The 27883-nt window shown below is 43.0% G+C and overlaps 1 long non-coding RNA gene across 1 annotated transcript in view; it reads right to left on the reverse strand.

The window, feature by feature from the left end:
• LOC129712556 (uncharacterized) overlaps window positions 1-27883 on the reverse strand; it is a 378151-nt gene that overhangs the window by 324962 nt on the left and 25306 nt on the right. The gene's annotated exons all lie outside the window — the stretch shown is intronic.

Consider the following 27883-nt stretch of genomic DNA (forward strand, 5'->3'; position numbering starts at 1 on the left):
TTGGCCCATCGAGTCCATGTTGACCATCGATCACTCATTCGCACCCATTACATTCACCCATGCTGTCCCAGCTTCGCATCCACTCTGCACACACTAGGAGCAATACCTTTCGACCTATGAGTCTGCTCCGCCATTTGATCATGGCTGATCTATCTTTCCCTCTCAACCCCATTTTCCTACCTTCTCCCCATGACCTTTAACACCTATACTAATCAAGAAGCCATCAATCTCGGTTTTAAAAATACCCATTGACTTGGCCTCCACAGCCATCTGTGGCAATGAATTCCACAGATTCCAACCACTCTCTGGCTAAGGAATTTCCTCCTCATCTCCTTTCTAAAGGAACGTCCTTTTATTATTTTTGTGCTCTCTGGTCCTAGATTATCTCACAAACATCCTCTTCGCATCCACTCTATCTCGGCCTTTCATCATTTGCTGGGCATCAATGAGATCCCCACTCATCATTCTAACCAGAGGCCGATTAATCTACAAACCCACATGTCTTTGGGGTGTGGGAGACGACCGGGGCACCTGGAGGAAACCCCACGTGGTCACCGTGAGGGCGTAACATGCTTGCCACCTAACCACTCACTTTCAACGGTGCAATGAAGGAACTGGGAGCCCCAATCATTTAGTTTAGTCCAGCGATACAGCGCCGAAACAGGCCCTTCGGCCCACCAAGTCCGCACTGACCAGCACTCACCCCATACATTAACACTACCCTACACACACTAGGGACAATTTACATATATACCAATGCCAATTAACCTACAAACCTGCACGTCTTTGGAATGTGGGAGGAAACTGAAGATCTCAGAGAAAACCCACGCAGGTCACGGGGAGAACGTACAGACAGCACCCGTAGTTGGGATCGAACCCGGGTCCCTGGCGTTGGAAGGCAGCATCTCTACGGCTCTGCCACAGTGCCATCCCTAAACTACAGCATCTCATTAGCATCATGCCTCCTCATGGAAGAGGCTCTCATTTTATTTACCCTCAATGCAGACAACACCTGTAGTCAGGATCGAACCCAGGTCTCTGGTGCTCTAAGGCGGCAACTCTACCACTGTGCCACCGTTCAAAGCTCAAAGTATCCACTACCTTTCCAGTTTAAAGTCACTGCCACATCCACAAGGTTCTTTTGCATGTTATGCTTTTAGTTAATGTTGACTAATCTGCTGTCTACAACTGACTGCTTTGTGAAAAAATTGGCGAGCCAAGAGGAATCTCGAAGACCAAAACACATACATTACTCATAGCTGAGTGATTTTATATGCTCGACATTGGGTTATTCTTCTGTAACAGGGATTTATGCTAATAGGTCTCTGCATATGCTTAACTCACATATCTATATTAAAGTTAATAGACTGTTACATTACTTTTTAACCCTGGTTCCATACGCAATTAGCTTTCCTGATTTTTCTAAAACATTAACAACTTGGAAACGTAAAGTACCGTTTTATGCGCTAACTTTTTTATTGGCTACTAGAGCTGCAAAAATTATTTGAATATTTAATTAATAGTGAATTATTGTGATAGTTCAAGCAGATCTATATGAGCCATGGTGTCTTCTCTAGTGGACTTTTAATTCAGAATGTGTGAAATGTTTTCATGAAATTATGCAGATTTCATTAGACACTTTCACGGCCTCTGTCTCATCTGTAAAGTAAATACCTTGTGCACCTATTTGGAAAACGTACAGTACCTCACGGAAGATGCAGGAGCAAAATGACCCAATTTCCTTTCATGATCTCCCCTTCACACTTTCAAAGTCATTGTCCCCAACCACATGCAGCCTGCTTAAAAATCATTATTAATTTGTAATTATTGTAATTTTCCCTCTGAGACTTGCAATCAGAATGCCTCAATAGACATGGAACATACTGTAGAACAGTGCAGCATTGGGCAGGCCCTTCGGCCCACAGTGTCCGAACTGAACATGATGCCAAGAAGAACTAAGTTTGAAGAAATGAGGTCTGAAGAAGGGTCTCGACCCGAAACATCACCCATTCCTTTTCCGCTGCCTGACCTGCTGTTACTCCAGCTCTTCAGTTTAAACCAGCATCTGCAGTTCTTTCCTACATAAAAACTATGTTCAGTTTAGTTTACTTTCATGTGTACCAAGGTACAGTGAAAGCCTTTGTTGCGTGCTAACCTGTCAGCGGAAAGACTATACATGATTACAATTGAGCCAGGCAGACTTGACCTTGAGCCACAAACAGATATGCTTATATTACTACTGTGGATAACCTAACACCAGAGACATCTGAAGGAGGTCTGAAGAAAGGTTCTAACCCGAAATGTCACCCATTCCTTTTCTTCAAAGATGCTGCCTGGCCCGTTGAGTTACTCCAGCATTTTGGGTCTATCTTCGATATAAACCAGCATCTGCAGTTCCTTCCTACACCAAAGATATCTTGGTGAATGTTATTCCAAATAAAGGGCCCGTCCCACTTTCACAACCTAATTCACACCCATTTTTACTCGTGGACATTTTTCATCAGGCTATAAAAACGCCCCGACCTACTTGATGCCATGAGTACCTACGACTAGCATCATGACCTACTAAGACCTACCTACCGCCTCCTACAACCTCGTGACGACCATGCTGCGAGTACGAGTCAAGGGCAAACGCGGCAGAGGTTGTGAATTAGGTCGTGAAAGTGGGACAGGCCGTTTAGGGTTCAATGAACGCATACCTCTAGATTCAGGGATAGTTGTTTCCCAACTGTTACCAAACAACTGAACCATCGTCCCACCAGCTAGAGACCTGCTTTGTAATGTCGTTGGAGACATTCGAGCTATCTTTAATCGGACTTTACTAGTCTTTATCTTGCACTAAACATTATATCTCTATCCTGAATATGTACACTGTGGAAGGCTGGGTAACAATCATTTATAATCTTTCCGTTGACCGCATAGATGCAACTATGTAAAAATAGGTTTCAATGGTTTTATTGGAAGCATTTGTGCAAAAAACCTGACAATTTTACAGCTCAGTGAACAGCTTCAATTTTAACACTTTTCAAAAAGGACATTAAATTAAAAAGAGAGAGAAGGAGAAAAGAGAAAAAAGAGAAAAGAGGAGATATATAGCCGTCAACCCACCTGTACACCCACTCACCCAACACTACAAGTAATTTAGAATTTGTGTTCAAATATTGTATTGTTTAAGAAAATCAATAAAAGGTGACCATAGGCAACAATATAAAAATAGAGAAAAGCTTTTCACTGTACCTCAGTACACGTGACAATAATAAATCTGAACTCAGTTCCTACAGCACTTTGATTTTTGGTCTCATGGAAAACGTTAGGTCTTTGTAGACATTGAGAAAAATGTGCACTCAGAAATAATAATAATAATAATAAGCTAAACTAAATCTTGGGTTACATCAAACGGGTTGGGAGGGGGAGAGGGAGTCATTCGGAGAGTTTCCAAAATACATCTTGTACCAATCTGGAAGAAAATAAAATAAAATAGATGCAAAAAACAGGGACATAATTAATAGTTTGATTATCCAATTAATCAATTGTAGTTAATCAAGCTTAAAACAGCTTTTAATTGCCCTAAACCATGATATTAATTCTGCTGCAAAATTTCCATGTTGATTCACTGTTATAATTAATAATGAGATATGGGTTATAATTGATTGGATGTATACTTTTTGCTTGGGCATGCATGGTAAGCATGCAACAGAAAATGACATTTAAGTTAATAAACATACTTTAATATATCTATTATTGGGCAGAGCTGATGAGGCCTTTCTCAGTCATAGAACATCATCCAGCTCAGGTACAGGCCCTTCGGCCCACAATGTTCATGCTGAACATGATGCTAATCTAAGAACTATCTCTTGAACGCTAGTTATCATTGCAAAACCTGCACTTTCCTAGATAAATCTTAACTATGCTTAATGAATATACAAGTCAACAAGACAATAAAACTCCAAGAAGAATAAACATATTGAAATCAATTAAATAACCAAAAGCAAATGCAAGGGGAGTAAAAGAAGCAATGATACTTTTAAAGTAAGATTATAGGACATAGGAGCAGAATTAGGCCATTCGGCCCATTGAGTCTGCTCCGCCATTCACTCATGGCTGATGTATTTTTCCCACTCAACCCCATTCGATCTCCGCTTTAAAAATACCCAATGACTTGGCCTCCACCGCCATCTGTGACAATGAATTCCACGGCTTTATCACCGTCTGGTGAAATAAATTATTCTGAGCCTGTGCCCTCTCTGGTCCTCGACCCTCCTACTACTGGAAACAGCCTCTCCACATCCATTCTAGCGAGGCCTTTTGTTATTCAGTAGGTTTCAATGTGATCCCCTCGTCCTTCTAAACTCCAGTGAGAACAGTCTCAGAGCAACCAAACACTCCTCATACGTTTAACCCAATCATCCCTGGGATCTCTATTGATCTTTTAATCTGCAGAAAATGAGATTGATAGCAGCTCCAGAACAGAACACATTATTCGCACATTAATCTTCATCTAGCACCCATCGCTTGAGTAAGAATTAGTTTGCGAAGTTAGGTTAAGGTAAAAAGTAAAAGGACACAAAGTGCTGGAGTAACTCGACGGGTCAGGCAGCATCTCTGGAGAACATGGATAGGTGACCTCTCAGGTCGGGACCCTTCCTTAGACTGATCGCAGTGGGGAGAAGAACGCTAGAAGTGGCGAGAGGCCGAACTAAGGGTGGCAGGTAATAGGTGGACACAGGTGAGGGGGGGTTGTGGGGGTGGTTTCATAGGCAGATGGGTGGAACAAAGGCCAGAGGTAAAAGGAGAAGGAGTGAGACAGGATGGGAGAGGAGCGGATTGTGAGCCTTGATTGAATGGTGGAGTAGACTCGATGGGCGAAATGGCCTAATTCGGCTCCTATGTCATCTGGACAAGCTGGCAGGTGTATTCTACATCCCACATCTTCCAGTGCTCCAGGAGGCAGGAGTCCTTTAACCTGGTAAGATTTAGAATTGATTCAACCCAGAGGCAAGATGGATAAAAATAAAGGAGAAAGTATAGGTTTGATGGTTTCTGTCATCTGCTCCATCACAAACAGAACAAAACGCTGAGAATTTGAGTTCTCTTGATATTGTTCTATGTTCTGAGAGTGTCCAAATGTGTGATCCATTATGTTGGAGTAGGGCTTGTACTAATCTATTTCTACTTTGAAAACAAAAATCACTCTTAAGGCACAATGCTCTTTGCTTTTGAACAATAAACCTATCAATAATAGCAATGATGCAGCATTTACATCAGACTAGTTAGAATAATTTAGAAATTCTCTTTATCAAAAACAAACCGAATAAAAGGAAATTTTGAAGGCAAAATCTGTCAGTTCAGAACAAAATGAGTTGTTTGTACCCCCTCATTTCTGACCTACAAATTACTGTTATTTTGTTAAAATGCATTTTGCAGAACTAACTTTTATTTCGCTCTTAATGCAGGGACTGGCAGTATATTAACAGGCATCAGCTTCCTTCAGACGACCATTTGAAGATAAGTTTGTCAGTGACGAGAGATCACAAAATCATGAGCGATAGGCGCAGAATTAGGCCATTCGGCCCATGAAGTCCACTCCACCATCCAATCATGGCTGATCTATCTCTCCCTCCTAACCCCATTCTCCATTTTCTCGCTATAACCTTTGACACCGGTACTAATCAAGAGGTTCCTTTCCCATTTGGCTACTTGGAAACAGAAAGACCAGACTCCTCACCATTGACTCCATCTACACTATGCACTGCCTCGGGAAAGCAGCTAACAAAATCAAAGGCTTTAACCTACCCCAGTCATTCCTTCTTTGCCCCGCACCTGTCGGCAGAAGTTGCTGAAGCCTGAAACCGCACACCACCAGACACAGGAACAGCTTCTTCCCCTCTGTTAACAGTCCTTCCATAAGCTAGGGTACTGTACGAATTACTCCTCTAACTCAGTGTGAACATTGGACTTTGCTTCTGGAACAGTTACGCTACAACGGTGAGAATTATATTCTGCACCCTCTCTCTTCCTCTTCACTCCACCTATTATAACTGAGCTTGGCTCAAATGTATTTATGTACAGCGTTATCTGATTTAATGGGTACGCATGCGATACAAAATGTTTCACAGTACCTCAGCACATGTGTCACTACGAATGAACCTAAATCTAAACCTAAAAAGGATTAACATTATTTAGAAGTAGTATAGTTTTGTTTAGTTTAGAGATACAGAACAGAAACAGACTCCAACTGGTCCAGAACGCAGCCGCCCGACTCATCACCCACACCAAATCCTGGCATCACATCACTCCAGTCCTCAAACAACTTCACTGGCTTCTCATCTCCCACCGGATCACCTACAAAATCCTGGTCCTCACCTACAAAGCCCTCCACCATCTGCCCCCCCCCCCCCCCCCCCCCCCCATATCTCACTGACCTCCTCTCCCCCTACCAACCCTCACGGTCCCTCAGATCCACATCAGCCGGTCTCATCTCCATCCACAAGTCCAACCTCCACAGTTTTGGGGACTGAGCCTTCTCCAGAGCAGCTCCCAGGCTCTGGAACTCCCTCCCCCAACTGATCCGCAATTCCGTGTCCCTCACCATCTTCCAGTCCCACCTCAAGACCCATCTCTTCACCTCTGCCTATCCTTAGCCCCACGTCCCCCTCCCTTTTCATCTGTGCTTGAATTGCCTCATATTGTGTTTTGAATTGAATTCTGTCTTTAATTTGTGTACTAGTGTACTTTATGTCTCTACTATTCATTCCCCTTACATGTTTTTCCTCTACTTGCTAAATTTTTGTAAGATGGCCTTGAGACTCTTGAAAGGCGCCCATAAATAAAATGTATTATTATTATTATTATAAGTGTCCTTAATTCATTGATGCGTTTGGTCCTTCACATTCATAAAACTTTGATATTATTGAAACAGATCACCACTAACCACACAGAGCACTCTAGGTGTATCAACTAAATGTAAAATAACAATAAGATTCTTTTTTTCCCTTTAACGCTAAACCTTTATTTTAGTACAGTTTGGGGACTGTGTTTGTTCCTTGTATGTATCTTCACTGATATCCAAAAGTGTGGATCAGGAGGGAATCAATGCTTCTGACTGTAGCTTCTACGTTAAAGGGTTTACATTATCATTTCATAAGAGAAAGCGTAAGGTGACATCTGCCTACCACCAGCCTCAGTCTTCAATGGGACACATTCATCAAAAAAACCACTGTCCCCTGAGCTTGCAACCATATGCTGCCTGGAAATGTCACCGCTTAAAAAGGTATTCATTTGCTTTTTTCAAAACTCCATTTGATATTCATGTGTTCCGAGAATTTCAGTGTAGATTTCTGTAACTCTGCGAGATCCAACAGCACACAGGAAACCAGACAGCTGTTGCTTATCCTTTCAAAAAGAATTCTGAGCTGAAATGATTAAAAAGAAACACCAACAATATTGGCCGCTGCCGGCATTTGCCTGAGCCAATATGTTTATTACCAATGCCATTAACCAAAACATATGGACTTACATTTGTTACAAGTCACGGAAATGTGGCGTCATCTGAAAAGGTTTTATCACAATTATTAAGGTGCTTTTTAAATAATTACACTTAAGGCAGACAGCACGGAAACAGGCCCTTCGGCCCACCAAGTCCACGTCCATCAGCGACCACACTATACCATATAACATATAACAACCATATAACAATTTACAGCACGGAAACAGGCCACCTCGGCCCTACAAGTCCGTGCCGAACAAAAAAAATTTTCCCCTTAGTCCCACCTGCCTGCACTCATACCATAACCCTCCATTCCCTTCTCATCCATATGCCTATCCAATTTATTTTTAAATGATACCAATGAACCTGCCTCCACCACTTCCACTGGAAGCTCATTCCACACCGCTACCACTCTCTAAAGAAGTTCCCCCTCATATTACCCCTAAACTTCTGTCCCTTAATTCTGAAGTCATGTCCTCTTGTTTGAATCTTCCCTATTCTCAAAGGGAAAAGCTTGTCCACATCAACTCGGTCTATCCCTCTCATCATTTTAAAGACCTCTATCAAGTCCCCCCTTAACCTTCTGCGCTCCAGAGAATAAAGACCTAACTTATTCAACCTATCTCTGTAACTTAGTTGTTGAAACCCAGGCAACATTCTAGTAAATCTCCTCTGTACTCTCTCTACCCTTGGGACAATTTACAATTTTTTACCAAAGCCCATTAACCTGCAAACCTGTATGACGTTGGAGTGCGGGAGGAAACCGGAGCACCCAGAGAAAACCCCCGGGGTCACATGTACAAACTCCATACAAAACTCTTGGGCAAAAGGTATAGAAGTGTGAAAACGCACACCTCCAGATTCAGAGACAGTTTCTTCCCAGCTGTTATCAGGCAACTGAATCATCCCACCACAACCAGAGAGCGGTCCTGAACTACTATCTACCTCATTGGTGACCCTCAGATTATCTTTGATCTGACTTTACTGGCTTTACCTTGCACTAAACGTTATTCCCTTATCAGGTATCTATACACTGTAAATGGTTCAATTATAATCATTTATTGTCTTTCCGCTGACTGGGTAGCATGCAGCAAAGGCTTTTCACTGTACCTCGGTACACGTGACAATAAACTAAACTGAACTGGAGATTAATTTGTTGTTTATGACATGTGTGGATACTTAAGGAATGCGAATATTACAGGCTGAGGGGTAAATGGTGCAAATGTCACAGGCTGAATGGACAATAGTTTCTCTGCTAATACAGAAACAGGAGGCGATGCATGTAAATACATTTTACAGCAAACAATTGTAGCACATTTAGCTTATTTTGGAGATATAGCACAGAAATAGGCCCTTCGGCCCACTGAGTCCACACCGGCCAGCGATAACACCGACCACTAGCACTATCCTACACACACTAGGGACAATGTACAATTTTACCATAGTCAATTAACCTACAAACCTGTACAGTACGTCTTTGGAGGGTGGGAGGAAATCGGAGCACCCAGAGAAAACCAACGCGGGTCACGGGGAGGACGTACAAGCTCCATACAGACAGCACCCGTAGTCAGGATCGAACCCGGGTCTCTGGAGCTGTGAGGCAGCAACTCTACCGCTGTGCCACCGTGCTGACATATCATCAGGCAAAAAGCTGCACTAAATAATTTTTGTTTTGTTGATTCAATTTCTGGGAATTGGGCGCTTCTGGCATTGCAGGCATTTTTTAAAGTTTCTTTCAGCAGTTCATTGAGATAAGTAACTGTGACTTGGTGGTGAAAATGCTCCGAGCTATTGTACTGATCAACGCAGACTTAAGCTTCCATTCATCTCTGACAGTTGATTCACACAGTTCAGTACATAATGAAATCCCAAGATTCTGTAGGGGACAAAGTCATGCAGAAACACAAAATTGTATTTTCATTCCCGAACCTTCATCTAAGTGACAACCTTACAGGTAATCACCGGCCACAGGTGAACCATTAATCTTTGTCTCGGAAGGAACTGCAGATGCCAGTATAAACCGAAGATAGACGCAAAAAGCTGGAGGAATGCAATGGGAAAGGCAGCATCTCTGGAGAGAAGAAAAAGGTGACGTTTCGGGTCGAGACCCTTCCTCAGCCACTTCTGTTTAAACCAGCATCTGCAGTTCCATCTTATACATTTAGTCTGCTCCACTGCGACATCTCCTCAAGGTAAACATAGAAATATAGAACCATAGAAAATAGGTGCAGGAGGAGGTCATTCGGCCCTTCGAACCAGCTGATCGTCCCCAATCAATAACCCGTGCCTGCCTTCTCCCCATATTCCTTGATTCCTCCAGCCCCTAGAGCTCTATCTAACTCTCTCTTAAATCCATCCAGTGACTTGGCCTCCACTGCCCTCTGTGGCAGGGAATTCCACAAATTCACAACTCTCTGGGTGAAAGAGTTTTTTCTCACCTCAGTCTTAAATGGCTTCCCCTTTATTCTTAGACCGTGGCCCCTGGTTCTGGACTTGCCCAACCTTGGGAACATTTTTTCTGCATCTAGCTTGTCCAGTCCTTTTATAATTGTATATGTTTCTATAAGATCCCCCTCATCCTTCTAAACTCCAGTGAATACAAGCCTAGTCTTTTCAATCTTTCCTCATATGACAGTCCCACCATCCCTGGGATCAATCTTGTGAACCTACACTGCACTTCAAATTAGACTAAAACTGTACACAATACTCCAGATATGGTCTCACCAGAGCCCTATACAACTGCAGAAGAACCTCTTTACTCTTATACTGAAATCCTCTGGTTATGAAGGCCAACATTCCATTAGCTTTCTTCACTGCCTGCTGTACCCAGGTCTCCCTGTATCTCCCACTAACCTAACCTAACCCCATTGAGATAATAATCTGCCCCCTTGATTTTGCCGCCAAAGTGGATAACCTCACATTTATCTATATTATACTGCATCTGCCACTTTGAAGAAGTTCTCTACTTCTCCCATGAACCCTTTATCTCTGCTTTGCACTACTGAAAGAAACGCTGCAACATTTTTTTTAAATGCTTTTACATTTTGAACATAGATCATAGATCATACAACTTTGGGCCACAACATCATGAATAAATGAATGAATAAGTTTATTGGCTAAGTATTCACATACAAGGAATTTGCCTTGGTGCCATGGTCATGATGCCATGGCCAACTCTCGGCTGCCTGCACGTGATCCATATGCCTCCATGCCCTGCATACCCATGCACCTATCCAAGCCACTTAAGTGCCACCATCGTGTGTGCTTCTACCTCCACCCCGACAGCACGTTCCAGGCACCCACCACTCTCTATAAAAAGCATGCACTGCACATCTCCTTTAAACAATGCTCCTCAGTATAAGCTGTGCCCTCTGGTATTTCATATTTCCATCCATGAAAAAAGGTTCTGACAGCTCTGAAGAAGGGTCTCGACCCGAAACGTCACCCATTCCTTCCCTCCAGTGATGCTGCCTGTCCCGCTGAGTTACTCCAGCATTTTGAGTCTATCTTCGGTTTAAACCAGCATCTGCAGTTCCTTCCTATACATCTCGCTCCATATATCTATCACCCTTTGTGTTAAAAGTTGCTCCTCAGGTTCCTATTATGTCCTTCCCACCTCACCTTAAACCTATGTCCACTGGTCCTTTGCCCCTCGTAATGTTAAATATTCAGAGTCTGAAAAAGGGTCTTGACCCGAAAAGCCACCTATCCCTTTTCTCCAGACATGTCGTCTGACCCGTTGAGTTACTCCAGCGATTTGTGTCCATCTTCATCTATCACTTGCCTAGCTCTGTCCTGCCCCCATCTCTTTTCCTGCATTTCTACCTCCTGCTACAATCAGTCTGAAGAAGAGTCCTGACCTGAAACATCGCCTGTCCATCTTCTCCAGGGATGCTGCCTGGCCTGTTGAGTTACTCCAGCAGGTGTTTGTACCTTCTCCCCGTGACCTGCGTGGGTTTTCTCCGAGATCTTCGGTTTCCTCCCGCACTCCAAAGACTTACACGTTTGTACGTTAATTGGCTCGTAAAATATAAAAATTGTCCCTGGTGGGTGTAGGATAATGTTAATGTGCGGGGATCGCTGGTCAGCACGGTCCCGGTGGGCCGAAGGGCCTGTTTCCATGCTGTATCTCTAAATTAAACTAAACTAAACACTTTGTGCTTTTTTTTTTACAAATGTGCAAATTCTGAGACTAAAACTCTATTCCTTTCCTCAATGCAGTTCCATTATTTATTTCCAACAAAAGGAGCTCATCACGAGTAACTTTATTGAACTATAAAAAGACCACCTGCTCTGGGAAAGATCCTCGTTGTTCACTGGGACATTTTAATCTCTTTCATGAATCTTTCGCTGCGGCATTAACACCCTGCGATTAGTTATATGAAACTATCCCTTCCAGCCTGATATTGGACATGCAACATAACATTTAAACCACCAACTGCTACATGGAACACAATCCACTTAAAACAAGAGAACTCATTGTTTTCAACATGAACAAACAAGGCAAGCAGATACCACTAAGTCTTTGGTACAGCTGGAAGATTTTATCACCCAGCGATTAGCTGTCATTTGAGACTATTATCAACATTGCTCACAATTCTCATCTTCTCGCTGTTTTGAGAAGTATTTCCAGTCCTCATTCTATCAATTGCTGAAGGTACTTCACAGTAAAGTGATTTTTACGCCAAAATGTTACAAAAACACATTCTCCAATTTAATTCCAACGTGGGCAGATAATGCCCGGCTGATAAGTTCAGTACAGTTTAGCTTATTGGCACATGTACCGAGGTACTGTGAAAAAGCCCTTGTTGCATGATATCCAGTCAGCGGAAAGACTATATGTGACTACAATCGAGCCGTTGGCAATGTGCAGATATGTGATCAGTGAATGACGTTTAGCACAAGGTAATGGCAGTAAAGTCTGATCAAACTTAGTCAATGAGGTAGATAGTAGCTCAGGACTAAGTGGTACCAACAAGTAAGAATTTAGAGAAAACAAAAGTCTCTTAGGATGAGTCACATGGGGTTATTAGGGCTGCAGTAAATCTGTGCTAATTTAAATGTTTGTTTGACGATATTCAAATAGTATGCTATCACGGTGGAATTCATCGCAGATCACACAATAGTTCTGTCCATAATTCTGCTGGTTATTATGAGTGAATCACGGGCATTAACTTAATCTGAAGAAGGGTCCCAACCCAAAATGCCAGTTATGCATCTTCTCCAGAGATGCTGCTGATCTGCTGCGTTACTCCAGTACTTTGTCTCTTTTTTTTTTTTGTAAACCAGCATCTGCAGTTCCTTGTGCCTCTGTTAAGTTTGTGCTTTGTTTTCTAAAATGGTGGCAGGCCTCGTATGAGAAATTCTAAAGTCCTCTATTTCACAACTGTATTTACTAATAGAATCATGGCATGCAAATAGGCTCTTCGGCCCATTTTGTCCCTACTGACCAAGATGCCCCATCTATGCTGGTCCCATTTACATTTGGCCCATATCCATCTAAACCTTTCTTATCCATGTACCTGCATTTGGAATATCAAGCAGTAAATATCATTAACTTGGATTTATCTTTATGCTGCAAAGCTAATAAATTATAATCAACGTGGTTTTATAAGAGGGAAGTCCGATCAGACCTACCTTGGCTTATTTTGAGAAGATCATGAACAAATATACTTGTTCGGTGTGTGATATCGGCTTGACTTTATGCAATGCCAACCTTTGTTTACCCGGGAAAATGATGGTGGGGTTTCTTGATTAGGTGGTTTTAGAAATAGTTCAGTACTAAAACCAAAATAAAGTTTGTATATTCTCCCTGTGACCGCATGGGGTTTCTCCGGGTGCTCCGGTTTCCACCCACAACCCAGGTTTGTAGGTTAATTGGCTTCTGTAAATTGCCCCTAGTGTGCAGGATAGAACTAGTGTAAGGGGTGACCGTGGACAGCACAGACCTGGTGGGCTGAAGGGCCTGTTTCCACACTGTATCTCCAAACTACACTATACTAAACCGATAGAATGAAAACAAATTTAGATGGTATCCTTTCATTTTGTAAGGTGTCACTGTTAATGAAATACACACATTTCTTGGTAACAATGAAGAGATTAGCATTTGTAACATAGATGAATGGAGTTCCCCAGAGAGAAGCCAGTCGAGTTCTATTTTTCCATATCTACATGAGCAATCTAGGTTAGGGAATGATACTGAATTTCTAAATTTACAGAAAACAATAGATCATAAAGGGTGTGCAGTATGACCTCATGTTCTTCAATGTTGGCTGCAGTAGTGTTGTGTTAGACTTCCGACTTTAGAGATACAGCATGGAAACAAGCCCTTTGGCCCACCGAGTCTGCGCCGATCACCCTGTACACCAACACTATCCTACACACCAGGGACAATTTACAATTTACAGAAGTCAATTCATCTACACGTTGGAAGGAACGGCAGATGCTGGTTTAAACCAAAGATCAGCACAGAATGCTGGAGTAACTCAGCGGGACAGTCAGCATCTCTGGAGAGAAGGAATGGGCGACGTGTTGGGTTGAGACCTTTCTTCAAGAAGGGTCTTGGCCCAAAAAGTCACCCATTCCTTCTCGCCAGAGATGCTGCCGTTCCGCTGAGTAACTCCAGCTTTTTGTACCTACTGTATCTTCAATTAATCTGCAAATCTGTATGTCTTTGGAGGGTGGGAGGAAACCAGACAGCCTGGAGAAAACCCAGGTCACAAGGAGAATGCACAAACTCCGTATAGACAGCACCCAAGGACAGGATTGAACGGGGGTCTCTGGTGCTGCAAGGCAGCGACTCTACCGCTGCCCCACCGTGATGCCCAGGGTGTGAAGGGGGCACGATATTTAATGCAGCTCATAAAAGTTTTATGCATAAGAACTTATGCATAAGAAAGCACAAACTTTATTGCAGGAAAGGGCCAAACAATAATGAAGGTGGCATAGTGGGAGGATTTATAGTCGGCTTGCTGCTGAAGTGGGAGATGACAATAAAAGCCAAACAGAGACTCGACGTGATTTGTTGTCACAAGTGCGGTCTGTCAGTCAGAGGCTTCAGCGTTAAATGGTTAATGTATATTGGTAACAGAGTATTCAAAGTAGGTCACGATGACTTCAAATGGAGCAGGTTTAGCAAAAAATAATGATCTGTTATGTGTTTAAGAGGGAACTGCAGATGCTGGAGAATCGAAGGTTACACAAAAAAGCTGGAGAAACTCAGCGGGTGCAGCAGCATCTATGGAGCGAAGGAAATAGGCAACGTTTCGGGCCGAAACCCAAAGGGTTTCGGCCCGAAACGTTGCCTATTTCCTTCGCTCCATAGATGCTGCTGCACCCGCTGATGATCTGTTATGTGTTCACACTAACACCAGACTAGGTTTAGGATGTCCGGTTTAAGGGGGGGGGGAATAATAAAAGAATGTCCAATAAGTTCTAATTAAATTTTGCAGAAAATGGTTGTTTTCGGTGAAATGATTACTAGTAATCTGCATTTGGCAACAAAAGCAGAGAAAGCAGAGAGAGCAGTGACCTCCCAGATGCCTGACCCCAGGGGTAAATTAAACCAAAGCTTTCAGAGGGATCTATAGTCCTTCTGGTGAATTACATCATCGCCATACCTGCTATCCGGTTTCACCCTTTCTCTGAGAACCGCAACACCTCAGGTCAAGCAGTATCAGACTCGTTTTTCCTCTCCTCTTGTTTGCTTTCGTTCCGTTCTTTTTATTCCCTCTCTCGAGCGCCTTTTTTTCCCATGCTCTGCACCTCCCGCCTGGACAAAGGCTGCACAAAAAGAGCGGAAGAGAAAAAACCCCAAGAACTATGCCACAGGTCCGTCAGGTGGTCAGGTGAAGAAGCTGAGGGTGTAGAAACGAGAGGCTCTGCAATTTGCCAAAGTGAACAAACTCTTCCCCTTCCATCCCACACCTGATGCCTCGAAATTCTGGCTCATTTCTCTTCTCGGCTCAATGACTTTATTGTTCTGCTTTTTTGAAGGCCTTTTTTTTGTTCATTTATTCTACAATTTTAAATAAAAGGAATCCAGAACCGTTCTTTATGCTTTTGCAGGGGGTTTTTTTTTTAAGTTAAAGGACTGCGGAAAAACTTCTCAGAAACCTTTTACTTCTCTATAAAAGGGACGCCAACACATTAGAAATAAATGACTCCCAACGAATGAAAGAATCTTCAAAGATGATCTGAACTGGTGAGGATACTGTGAGATTTTGACAGCCGGGTATTAATTAGCAGCTTGGCCATGAAAAAGCAGAATCGAAGCAGATTCTGATTAATATCCTTTTCCAACACCCAAAAAAAATCTCTCCGATTTTCTAACAAGCCCGATAAAGGTCAAGAAGAACATTGTGCAAGATTATATTTAATAAGCTGAAAATCTTGCATAAGTAAGCTGAAAAGAAAGGCACAATATTTTTGGGGGAAAAGTTGATGGATGTTTATCATAAAACTTTTCTCAAACAATAACATATTCTTTCCTATTATAGGGCGTGAAAGAAAAATAATTCCAGATGATCCAGCAAGTATAACACCGGGCTAACTCCTCCAACCCCTCATTCATTAAAATCACTGACAGGTTTTGTAAAAATATTACACCAAACAAAAGTGAAGTAGCTTTCAAATTGCACTGGTGTTTATTTGTCTAGGAGATCTGCTGACAGCAAGGCTCAGGATGTGTAGGATCGCATGCTTTTCCTCTCTTAACAATAGGCACAGAGACAGAGGCCTGGTCCCTGCAGCGGCAGCTCCTCACAAATCCATTTCCTTCGAGTTGAATCAGACATCCCCCTTTTGTTTTCTCGGCGCTGTTCGAGCACGTGCCGGGTAATGGCCCACCGACAAATATTTATGCCACGGCCGTTGTATAGACAGTTTCCTGAGGACGCAAGGTCACTACTTTTACTGCTGGCCGTATACAGGAAGAGATAGGAGCCCGCGACTGCGTGCACGGCACCTATGAAGTGCCCGTCAGCGTACCGCGCTCAATAGAAGTGTTTTAATGGGCTGGTAATATAGGTTTCCTGTCAGCAGTCTTGTGTCCCTCTGCAATATTCAGTCAATGACAAAGAAACTCCCACACACACAGACACACACATACACACACACACACACACACAAGGGAAGTGCTGCGATGAAAGATAAAGACTGGGCTTTCTTGTGGCGACTGCAGCAAAACTTTATCATTCCAAATTTTGATGGAAAGTATTTTTCCTTTGAAAGCCAGCAGATCCGCCAACAGTTTTTTTATCCTCACGCGCAGTGCAGCTTGCAGAGTATTGAATGCAAACCACATCGAACTTGAAGCACGTCGCATGTATTCAGAGAATGCATATAGTAAAACAGTGTATAAAATAAAAAGGAAACTACTTTCAAGAGCCAGACTTCAATTTTCTCCGGACGCAGTCAGCTTTAGCTGAAGACATCTGTTAACCTGTGGCGAGATTACAGCAGGCATTATCGAGCAGAAATATTAATAATGCCGAACATTTAATTAGAATCTTTCTGCACTTTAACTGGGGGTACCCAAACCAAGTGTGTGGTGCAAGAAAGATCTTCGAGGTATTGTCAAATGGGTCCACAATTCATAATTGACCATATGAGGTATCATATGTTAATCACATGTTGTCTTACCACCGACTGGTTAGCATGCAAAAACTGGGCAGCACGGTGGCGCAGCGGTCGAGTTGCTGCCTTACGGTGCCAGAGACCCGGGCTCGACCCTGACTACGGGTGCTCTCTGTGCGGAGTTTATACGTTCTCCCCGTGACCTGCGTGGGTTTTCTCCGAGATCTCTGGTTTCCTCCCACACTCCAAAGACGTACAGGTGTCTTATTGTATGGCTGGATGGTGATTACATTTCACTGTGCCAACTGGCACATGTGATAAATAAATGTATCTTGTATCTTGTATTTTGGGTGTAGGTTAATTGGCTTGGTATAAATGTAAATTGGCCCTGGTGTGTGTAGGATAGTGTTGGTGTTCGGGGGGGTCGCTGGTCAGCGCGGACCCGGTGGGCCGAAGGGTGTGTTTCCGCGCTGTATCTCAAAAACTAAACTAAACTGAAACGCTGTACTTCAGCACACATGACAATAAATAAAGTAAATCTCACGTTCACAAAGGAACCAACTAACCACAGGTTCAACATCCGCAATAAATAGATCTGTGTGAAACTCCACACCTATAAATGAACCCAATATCTTCCAGCCAATTCTTATCATTCATATTCCACAATACATTTCTTTATGTAATGGTCGCGCTTTTGTTCCAAGGATTTAAGTGGCAAAACATGAACTCGTTTAATTTCACGTTGGAGCAACAGCCTGTTCATTTGGTGCTCATGTCCTTTCGTTCTGTGATCGTCATCCAACTTAAATAACCTGTTTCCATCTCCACTGGCCATGTTTTTTCAGCTTATGAATACACAAAAAGGGCAGGGAAAGGTCATATCCATTAGTATGCATCATGCACACCAAATGCTAATAAAGCCAGCTCCTGTGGGAGGTCAAATAAGATAGAGGAAAATACATAACTATGAGAAATACTTCACCGACTCCATGACCCATTCGGGGGGGACTTGGGCAATACCTGAGCAAAACACAAAGTTCTGGTGAAACTCAGCAGGTCAGGCAGCATCTGTGGAGGGAATGGAAAGTGCCTCATATTTCGCTTGGGTAGCTTACTCCCCAGCAGTATGAACATTGACTTATCTAACTTCAAGTAGCCCTTGCTTTCCCTCTCTCTCCATCCCCTCCTTCTTCCCAGTTCTCCCACCAGTCTTACAGTGTCTTACATTCTATCTCTGTCCCACCCACTCCAAGTCGCACTAGCTTCTCATTTTCACCCTACAAAGAGCTAACAATGGGTCTGTTTCCTTTATCTTCATTACTTTTTTTGCATATCTTTCACTCATTGTTTTTATCTCTCCACATCATCGTCTATATCTCTCGTTTCCCTTGTCCCTAACCTGTCTGAAGAAAGGTCTGGACCCAAAACGTCACCCATTCCTTCTCCCGAGAGATACTGCCTGTCCCACTGAGTTACTCCAGCTTTTTGTGTCTATCTTAGGTAATGGCTCATGTGCAGGCAGATGAGATTGGTTTATGTTGGCATCATTCATTGCAAAAGGATTTGAGTATAGGAGCAGGGAGGTACTACTGCAGTTGTACAGGGTCTTGGTGAGACCACACCTGGAGTATTGCATACAGTTTTGGTCTCCAAATCTGAGGAAGGACATTATTGCCATAGAGGGAGTGCAGAGACGGTTCACCAGACTGATTCCTGGGATGTCAGGACTGTCTTATGAAGAAAGACTGGATAGACTTGGTTTATACTCTCTAGAGTTTAGGAGATTGAGAGGGGATCTTATAGAAACTTACAAAATTCTTAAGGGGTTGGACAGGCTAGATGCAGGAAGATTGTTTCCGATGTTGGGGAAGTCCAGGACAAGGGGTCACAGCTTAAGGATAAGGGGAAAATCCTTTAAAACCGAGATGAGAAGAACTTTTTCAACACAGATAGTGGTGAATCTCTGGAACTCTCTGCCACAGAGGGTAGTTGAGGCCAGTTCATTGGCTATATTTAAGAGGGAGTTAGATGTGGCCCTTATGGCTAAGGGGATCAGGGGGTATGGCAGGTACGGGATACTGAGTTGGATGATCAGCCATGATCATATTGAATGGCGGTGCAGGCTCGAAGGGCCGAATGGCCTACTCCTGCACCTAATTTCTATGTTTCTATGTTTCTATCATGTTCAGCACGGACATTGTGTGCTGAAGGGCCTGTCCCTGTGCTGTCCTATGTCACTGAGACTAGGGGACCAGAGTGGCAGTGGGTGAGGATCTGAAGTTCTCACTTGGTGCCCAGCCCATCACAGATCTTCCCATTGCTCCCTCAGTATTCTTCCCTCCAACTTGAAATGTCTCAATTTCTGGAAAAAAACCCCATGAACATGAATTTCTACTTGTGTTGCGCAGTGGTGTAGCAATATCTCCCAGCTCTACGCTCTCCCCATGACCACGTGGGTTTTCTCCGGGTGCTCCGGTTTCCTCCCACACTCCAAAGACGTGCAGGTTTGTAGGTTAATTGGCTTTGGTAAAGATTGTCCCTAGTGTGTAAGATAGTGCTAGCATACTGAGGATGGCTGGTCAGCATCGACTTGGTGGGCCGAAGGGCCTGTTTCCATGTTGTACCTCTAAACTAAACTGTCTCTCAAAGAAACCACGGCCAATGCCTTTCCTTATCCACCCAGTAACCATTTTAGACTGATTAACCACGACCAAGCCCCTCACACCTTCACTACAACTGATTCATCAGAGGTTTTTTTCAATCACTCTTTCACAAATGAAGACAAACTATGTTTTCTCACAATACCGTGGTGGTTTAGAAACTGGAAGATACTTGGAGCTCGGCAGATGCTTATAAATCTTTAGCTCAAGGGTGAAAAGAATCTGCAGAAAATCCCCAGCCAGCGCTCTCTGACTCCAAGTTATTTTTATTCAGAAATGAAAGAGATTTGCGACCATATCCACATTGAAGCACACCACTCTAGAACTCAACGTGGTGATTCAGCCTCAGTGTTTCATGCAACATCTACACCTGTCTTCTGCAGGATGGTGTTAAGTGCATAAGTTCATCAGTTCTAGTAGTAAAATTCGGACATTCGGCCCATCAAATTGACCCTGTCATTCAATCATTGCTCTTTCTCTCTCAAACCCATTGTTCTGCCTTCTCCACATAACCCCTATCACCCTTTCTGATCAAGACACCCTTACTAATCTCTCTCACCCTTATTAATCGTCAAACTCCATCTTCAAAATATCCATCACTCGCCTCTTGGTCTTAAAGTGCCATTTAAGTGGCTTTCAGGTTGGTACCTGCATATGCAGGGAGTGGGGGGAGATGGATCACGTGAGGGTAGAGTGGAGTTTATCTTGGCATCACGTTCAGCACAGACATTGAGGGCCGAAGGGCCTGTTCCTGTTCTGTACCGTTCAATGATCTATTTTTTTATGTTCTAAAACGCACTATACATCCTTGGATTTCTTGTTTTTTCCATTCACTCCCATTTCCATGTTGAAGATCCAACAATTTTGTAAATCAAAAGCAAGACCTTTTCACCCCAACTTCTGCATCCTCAGAGAAAGGATGGCTCATACATTCATACAGTAAGTGATTGGAGCAGAGTTAGGCCATTGGGCACTGAAGATAGACACAAAATGCTGGAGTAACTCAGGCAGCATGTCTGGAGAGAAGGAATGGGTGAGGTTTTGGGTCAAGACACTTCTTCAGACTGAGAGTCAGGGGAGAGGGAGACAGAGATATGGAAGGGTAAGGTGTGAAAACAAGACATCAAAGGGGACGAGGTTCATGGAAAAGATAGAATAGATCATTGTTAGCTAGGACATGGTGACAACGAAGCACACAAAGACATGTACACAGTCTGAAGAAGGGTCGCAATCCAAAATTCCTTCTCTCCAGAGATGCGACCTGTCCCTGCTGAGTTATTTCAGAATTTTGTGTCTATCTTCAAAGATAAAACGTAATCAGGAAGACAGTCAGACTGGTCGGAGAGCTAGGATGGGGGAGGGATGGAGAGTGAGGAAAAGCAAGAGTTGCTTGAAGTTAGAGAATTCAATATTCCGCTGGGTTGTAAGGAAGAGTTGTTTTCATTCCGGGAACACACGATGTCTACGGGGACTTCCGTGAACGCTGGTCACCGCGGGGGGAGGTCCAGTGTATTATTGATAAAGTTGGTGAGATATTAATTTGATGACTGTTTGTTTGTAAACTGCCGATATAGGCAGCCTTTGATTGTGTTAACACTCTGTATGTTTCTTTGTGCTTTTTGAATAAAAGTATTTGTTAAAAAAAAAAACGCACAATTGTATGAATGTATTGGATAGCTACAGCAGTAGATTGCAGCGTACAGTGGACATTTCTCGCCAAATTACAGAGTTACGGGCTGGAAGTCTTTGCACAAGTACTTGCAGATTGGGGACTCTAACTTTCACAGCTGCTTTGTAAGCATTTAGCACTAGCAACTACATGTAACAGAGCAGAGAATCCTTACTGAAATCTATCTTGCCCTGCCTCATTTGTCACTTAGATGTCACATTACGCGACTTTGAACCGGTTGGCAGGAGTGACATTTACAGTTTTAAAATGAAAGCACATCATTTTCACTAATTTGACACACAAATGTAATAACTATTTACCTTGAGGAAGACAGAGAGTTAGCTCCTTGTGAATCTCGCCGTTTGCCACTTATTTTCTCACTCTGTCAAATAGGAGCGGATTAATGGGACAGTTTGTTCAACAAATCACATTAGCTGGAACCAGACAGGGCAAAGAAAAAGGAATGGCAGAAAGATCCTTGGAGCACTTTACTGATTTAGAGAAGCGGAATGACTGAAGATCTGTGTAAATAAAACATACTTACATGTGACATTTACAGAAGTATATTGTGCCGAGAGAACTATAATTGCATCCTGCAGCTCCCAGTTTTTTTTTTTCAGAAGAACATTTTTTAGTCAGTAGGGAATGAAACAAAGTTACTAAAAGAAAGCCTCCATAACTTTGTTTTCTCTATATTATAGTTATATAAAAAGAGCTGTTGGTTTAAATTCTGAGGCCTGGACAGAGTGGATGTGGAGAGGATGTTTCTTTCCACTAGTGGGCGAGTCTAGGACCAGAGACTCAAAATTAATGGATGTTCCTTTAGGAAGGAGATCAGGAAGAATTTCTTTAGTCAGAGGGTGGTGAATCGGTGGAATTTGTTGCTGGATCCAAGTCAGTGGATATTTTTAAAGCAGAGATAGATAGATTCTTGATTAGTACAGGTGTCAGAGATTATTGGAGCAGAGTTAGGCCATTGGACACTGAAGATAGGCACAAAATGCTGGAGTAAGTCAGGCAGCATCTCTGGATAGAAGGAATGGGTGAGGTTTCGGGTCAACACACTACTTCAGACTGAGTGTCAGACAGAGAGGGAGACAAAGAGATGTGGAAGGGTAAGGTGTGAAAATGAAACATCAAAGAGGACAGGGATCAAGGCAAACATAGCACAGATTATTGTTAGCTAGGGCAAGGTGACAACGAAGCATACAAAGATATGTGCGCAGTCTGAAGAAGGGGAATGGGGTTAAGAGGGAGAGATAGATCAGCCATGATTGAATGGCGGAGTAGAGTTGATGGGCTGAATGGCCAAATTCTAACCCTGTCTACTATGAACTAATAAGTGGGAATCATGCACACGGGGGCTAGGTGTGAGGGATGAACAATTAAAGACACTCAGCTTGCTGTGGGGTTGACACAAGGCACTATCAGACTGCTAAAAATGTGCACTTATAATTCAGGCTAAGAATTGGAAGCAAGTTGGTAACAGATGATAAAATCACTATGCAACCAACATATGTGGCCAAGATCCGTAAGGAGTGAGATGCAGTCATAAGTAGCAAGGTCAGGGTGAGAGGCAAGGAGAGGAAGGCAGGCACAATATCAGCTACAGAGCACAGAAGAAGACATAGACAGTTTGTTTAGTTTAGTTTAGTGAAACAGCGTGGAAACAGGCCCTTCGGCCCACCATGTCGGCACTGACCAGCGATCCCCGCACATTAACACTATCCTACACACACTAGGGACAATTTACATTTATACCAATCCAATTAACCTACACACCTGTACATCTTTGGCATGTGAGAGGACACCAGAGAACCCAGAAAAAACCTACACAGGTCATGGGGAGAACGTACAGGCAGTACCCGTAGTCAGGATCGAACCCTGGTCTCTGGCACTGTGAGGCAACAACTCTAGCTCTCATCTCTACTGATCCACCATGGGGCAACAAGGCAGGACAGCTAATTGAGCCATTGGGTTTTCGATCCTACGGCCCCAAGTTCATAGAACCATAGATAGAAACATAGAAAATATGTGCAGGAGGAGGCCATTCGGCCCTTCGAGCCAGCACCACCATTCATTGTGATCATGGCTGATCATCCCCTATCAATACCCCTGCCTGCCTTCTCCCCATATCCCTTGACTCCACTAGCTCCTAGAGCTCTATCTAACTCTCTCTTCAATCCATCCAGTGACTTGGCCCCACTGCCCTCTGTGGCAGGGAATTCCATAAATTCACAACTCTCTGGGTGAAAAATGTTTTTTCTCACCGCAGTCTTAAATGACCTCCCCTTTATTCTAAGACTATGGCCCCTGGTTCTGGACTCGCCCAACATTGGGAACATTTTTCCTGCATCTAGCTTGTCCAGTCCTTTTATAATTTGATATGTAAATTATAAATCCTGACCTCCTGTGTGGAGTTTGCATGTTCCCCCCCCCGCGCAACTGCTTGGCTTGCCTCTGGGTGCTCTGGTTACCTCCCACATCCCAAAAAGCTGCAGGGTTGATTGGACATCTGGTCAACGTAAATTGTCCACACTGTGTAGGTAAGCGGTGGAAACTAGGCGGGTGAGAAATGAGGGGAACATGAGGAGAATACATCAGGATCAGTGCAAATATCTGCTTGGTGATCAGCACAGATTCTGTGGGCCAGAGCTACTGCTTCCATGCTGTGACTCCATGAACCTTTAAACTTCAGAGATACAGCGCGGAAACAGGCCCTTCAGCCCACTAAATCCATGCCGACCGGCATTCACTACATACAGTAAGTTGCACACACTAGGGACAATTTTACAACTTACTGAAGCCAATTAACCTACAAACAAGTACGTCTTTGGAGTTTGGGAGAAAACCGGAGAAAACCTAAGTGGTCACAGGGATAACGTACAAATTCCATACAGATAGCACCCGTAGTCAGGATCGAAACCGGGTCTCTGGCACTGGAAGGCAGCAACTCAACCATCGCGCCACCTTTTCTTCTAACAGGGAATAAAAAAAGAGACTGTTGCAAATAATAATCTATTGCAACAAACAATCAGTTAAAAGAACCTAGGTACACAAAAATGCCAGAGAAACTCAGCAAGTGCAGCAGCATCTATGGAGCGAATGAAATAAGCGACGTTTCGGACCGAAACCCTTCTTCAGACTGATGGGGGGTGGGGGGGGGGGGGGGGGGGGGGGGGGGAAAGGAAGGAAAAAGGGAGGAGGAGGAGCCTGACGGCGGGGGGGATGGGAGGAGACAGCTCAAGGGTTAAGGAAGGGGAGGAGACAGTAAGGGCTAGCAAAATTGGGAGAATCCAATGTTCATGCCAGCCGAACGCAAGCAGCCCAGGTGGAATATGAGGTGCTGTTCCTCCAATTTCCAGAGATTCACCACTCTCTGTAATGGGCCGAATGGCCTAATTCTAATCCTATTCCTTATGACCTTATGAGTCCGTACTGACCAGCGAACCCCGCACACTAACACTATCCTTCACACATTAGGGACAATGTTTTTACATTTATACCATGCCAATTAACATAAACATGTACATCTTTGGAGTGTGGGAGGAAACCGAAGATCTCAGAGAAAACCCACGCAGGTCACGGGGAGAACGTACAAACTCTGTACAGACAGCACCCGTAGTAGGGATCGAACCCACGTCACTGGCGCTGTAAGACAGCAACTCTATCTCTGCACCACCATGCCGCCCGATTCTAGCGTGGTGTGCTCGTCCAATGAATGGTCGTTCCAAGCCACTGAACGGTACTTGAGGGTTAGAACTAGCAGGTAACTGCACTGAAGCTCGCAATACCTAGAGATGGGCCTGGAACAGACTGAGCAAAACACCAATGACACACGTGGAGGCTCTTTCATTGACATTTCTTTGCTGACTCACTGCAGGTTTTTGCTCGTTGTTTTACTGCAAATGGAAAACACAGGTTGTAGATCGCATCTCTAAAGGCCGATTTCCCTTGGAGATATTTTCGATGTGCCAGGTAACATCACTGGATGGCAATGCATCGAGGACAAGGAAGTGAACAGCACCCACAACTGCCTGGGCCTCTCTCCCAAAGTCCATTAATCGACCCAAATTTATGGCAACCTAATGTATGTAAGAAGGGTTTGCATTAAAAAAACACTCGTAAAATATGTGCATCTATGGATTCCATTTCTAGTCAGAAAACGATACAGAATTTATAAATGGTCATTATGGATGGGACTTTATTCATTTATTCTGGTACAGAATAGGAGGAAAATGAAATTAAAGATTCCACGCTATTTGTTAGTACAACGGTGGAGCATTAATTACTTATAAACTAATGCAATTTTCACAGCTGGTCCCTTGCTTAAAATTATGATCAAGTTAGATGCAATGAAAAGAAATAAGGAATACAATTTATCATTTCCAATTAATTTAAATGCGTTTCTTTCGTTGGGCCGATCTAATCCGATCATCAACCAATGATAAACCTCTGGCATTTAGTTGGCTAGTTGTGTAGCTACTTGTTAGATTGCACTTCCGCCCCGCAATTTCAGTGAAATTTTAACTGTACACAAAATAAAAATATATCATGAAAGTAAGAAGGATCCTTTTCAAGACATCCTGTGTTCTTGTTTTCCTGACCGCTACCCTTGATCAGGATTTTGCCAATTCAGAGTATACACTGTACAAGCATCCACATCAGCCAGCTCGAGGCCAAGTAATTAATCACCTGCACAGAGGAATTTATATCATCCAGATGGGAAAGCCATCTAAAATGAGAAAAATAATAAGACTAATTAATTCTTATCTGCGCAGCACAATTAGATAAATGACCAACAGCTCCTTCTGCTATGGCTAAGACTTGGATTTCAATAAATTAAGTTAACTGTCCCCTCTTTTACAGTGCGAGATCTTACACTTTAAACAATAATGGGATTGAAAAATGGAAAAGGAGACAGATTATTATTTGGATTAATCTCAGGCCGTATATAGGACCACATGAGTGACAGTGTCTAACACATTGATGTATGACACTTAATAAGTGGGTTGGGCTGCCCAGAACACAATTTGGGTCCATAGATATTCTGGACTGATCACTCTTTGAGCTACTTCAATAAGACACGCGATCTGAATATTTACAGAATAATTGATACTGTTGCAGTCTAATGAGTCTCTTAATTTAATTGTTTTCTTTTAACGATGGTATTTTAGATTATAAATGTCAACAGAGCCCAAGACTAACATCAAACTAGGCTATGCAGGAAAATTGTTGAGTCAGCATACAGTTGATTCTTTTTAATGCAACTAACGTAATGAGCAGATTAATCACTTTTTCTTTAAACCTGAAATGTGCGTTTAAACATCAGTAAAATTTCTTGGAAGACACAAGGGTCTCAGGATTGCTCAACACAACCCTACAAGTAGCTTTACGAAGAGCTGAACATACCGCCTGATAAATATGATATTTAGGCTATTGTTGTCTGAGGCCTTAGAAGTGTTCGAAATAATAATATTTTAATTGAAAGATTTGCTGCAGATCTTAATAGTCGGTTAAATATGTAAGATTTTTTTTAATGGTGGAGGAAAGAAAATGACCGAATTATGTGAATTATTTTGAAAAGGCATTCACAGCAGGTTTAATATTCAATTTCAGGGTCAAGATTAAAAGGATACTACAGCTTTTAATTGCAAATATTCTTCAGTGTCCACTCCACATGATATCAGCACCCTATGAGACCACTATCAGAGACACAACCTCAATCTTTTGTACCGATAGTGGTTTGACTCCTGACAGGAATGAACATACTGCCAGATTGGGGGGTGGGGGGGGTGAAGGTGGGGGTGATGAAATACTGGATTTGTGTTCCTCTCAGAAACAAATCTAAGGTTGTGCATAAGGTTGAATTTTTTTTTAATTCAACGGCACGCGGTGAATTTGAAAGCGTGCCCGGAGAGAGAAAAAAAGGAGACGCTGTTCTATTCCGTACAATATCCGCGGTGACAAGTCACAAAGTATTTTTGTCACTTTGCGTTAGTTAATCTCAAGCAGGGAATGACTTTGTTGAAGGTCTTATTACCGACAAGCTGTGTCTCACGCCCCATCCAGCAAACAATCCTTCATTAAACTGTGCCTTGTTAAATTACACAGATTTGGCTAAATGGTGGGGTGATATGCAGGCTTCAGCCTGACTAAATTATTAGCTCATGCCCGCGAGCCACAGTTTTTTTTTGCTGAGTCCAACATCAACAACTTAACAAGGTAGGAACTCCATTAACATCCCCCCCCCAGAAACACTGCCTGCTCTCGCATGCAGTCATTTGTACCTATTACTGAAAAATTAAATATTTCATCTTCTGACTGCTTTTCATTTTTGAAACTATGGGTGCTTAATGGTAATACCGGAAAGAGGTGGGCTGCTTTTATGGCAAATTACAGCAAGCAATGGTACATTGCAGACCTCCTCGTGAATAGTGAAATGCTTTAATGCCGAGATACTTTTTTTTTTACAGTAGTCTGCTCCTCTTA

This window comes from Leucoraja erinacea, chromosome 33 (genome assembly GCF_028641065.1).
Source record: "Leucoraja erinacea ecotype New England chromosome 33, Leri_hhj_1, whole genome shotgun sequence".
In the NCBI taxonomy this organism is placed as follows: Eukaryota; Metazoa; Chordata; class Chondrichthyes; order Rajiformes; family Rajidae; genus Leucoraja; species Leucoraja erinaceus.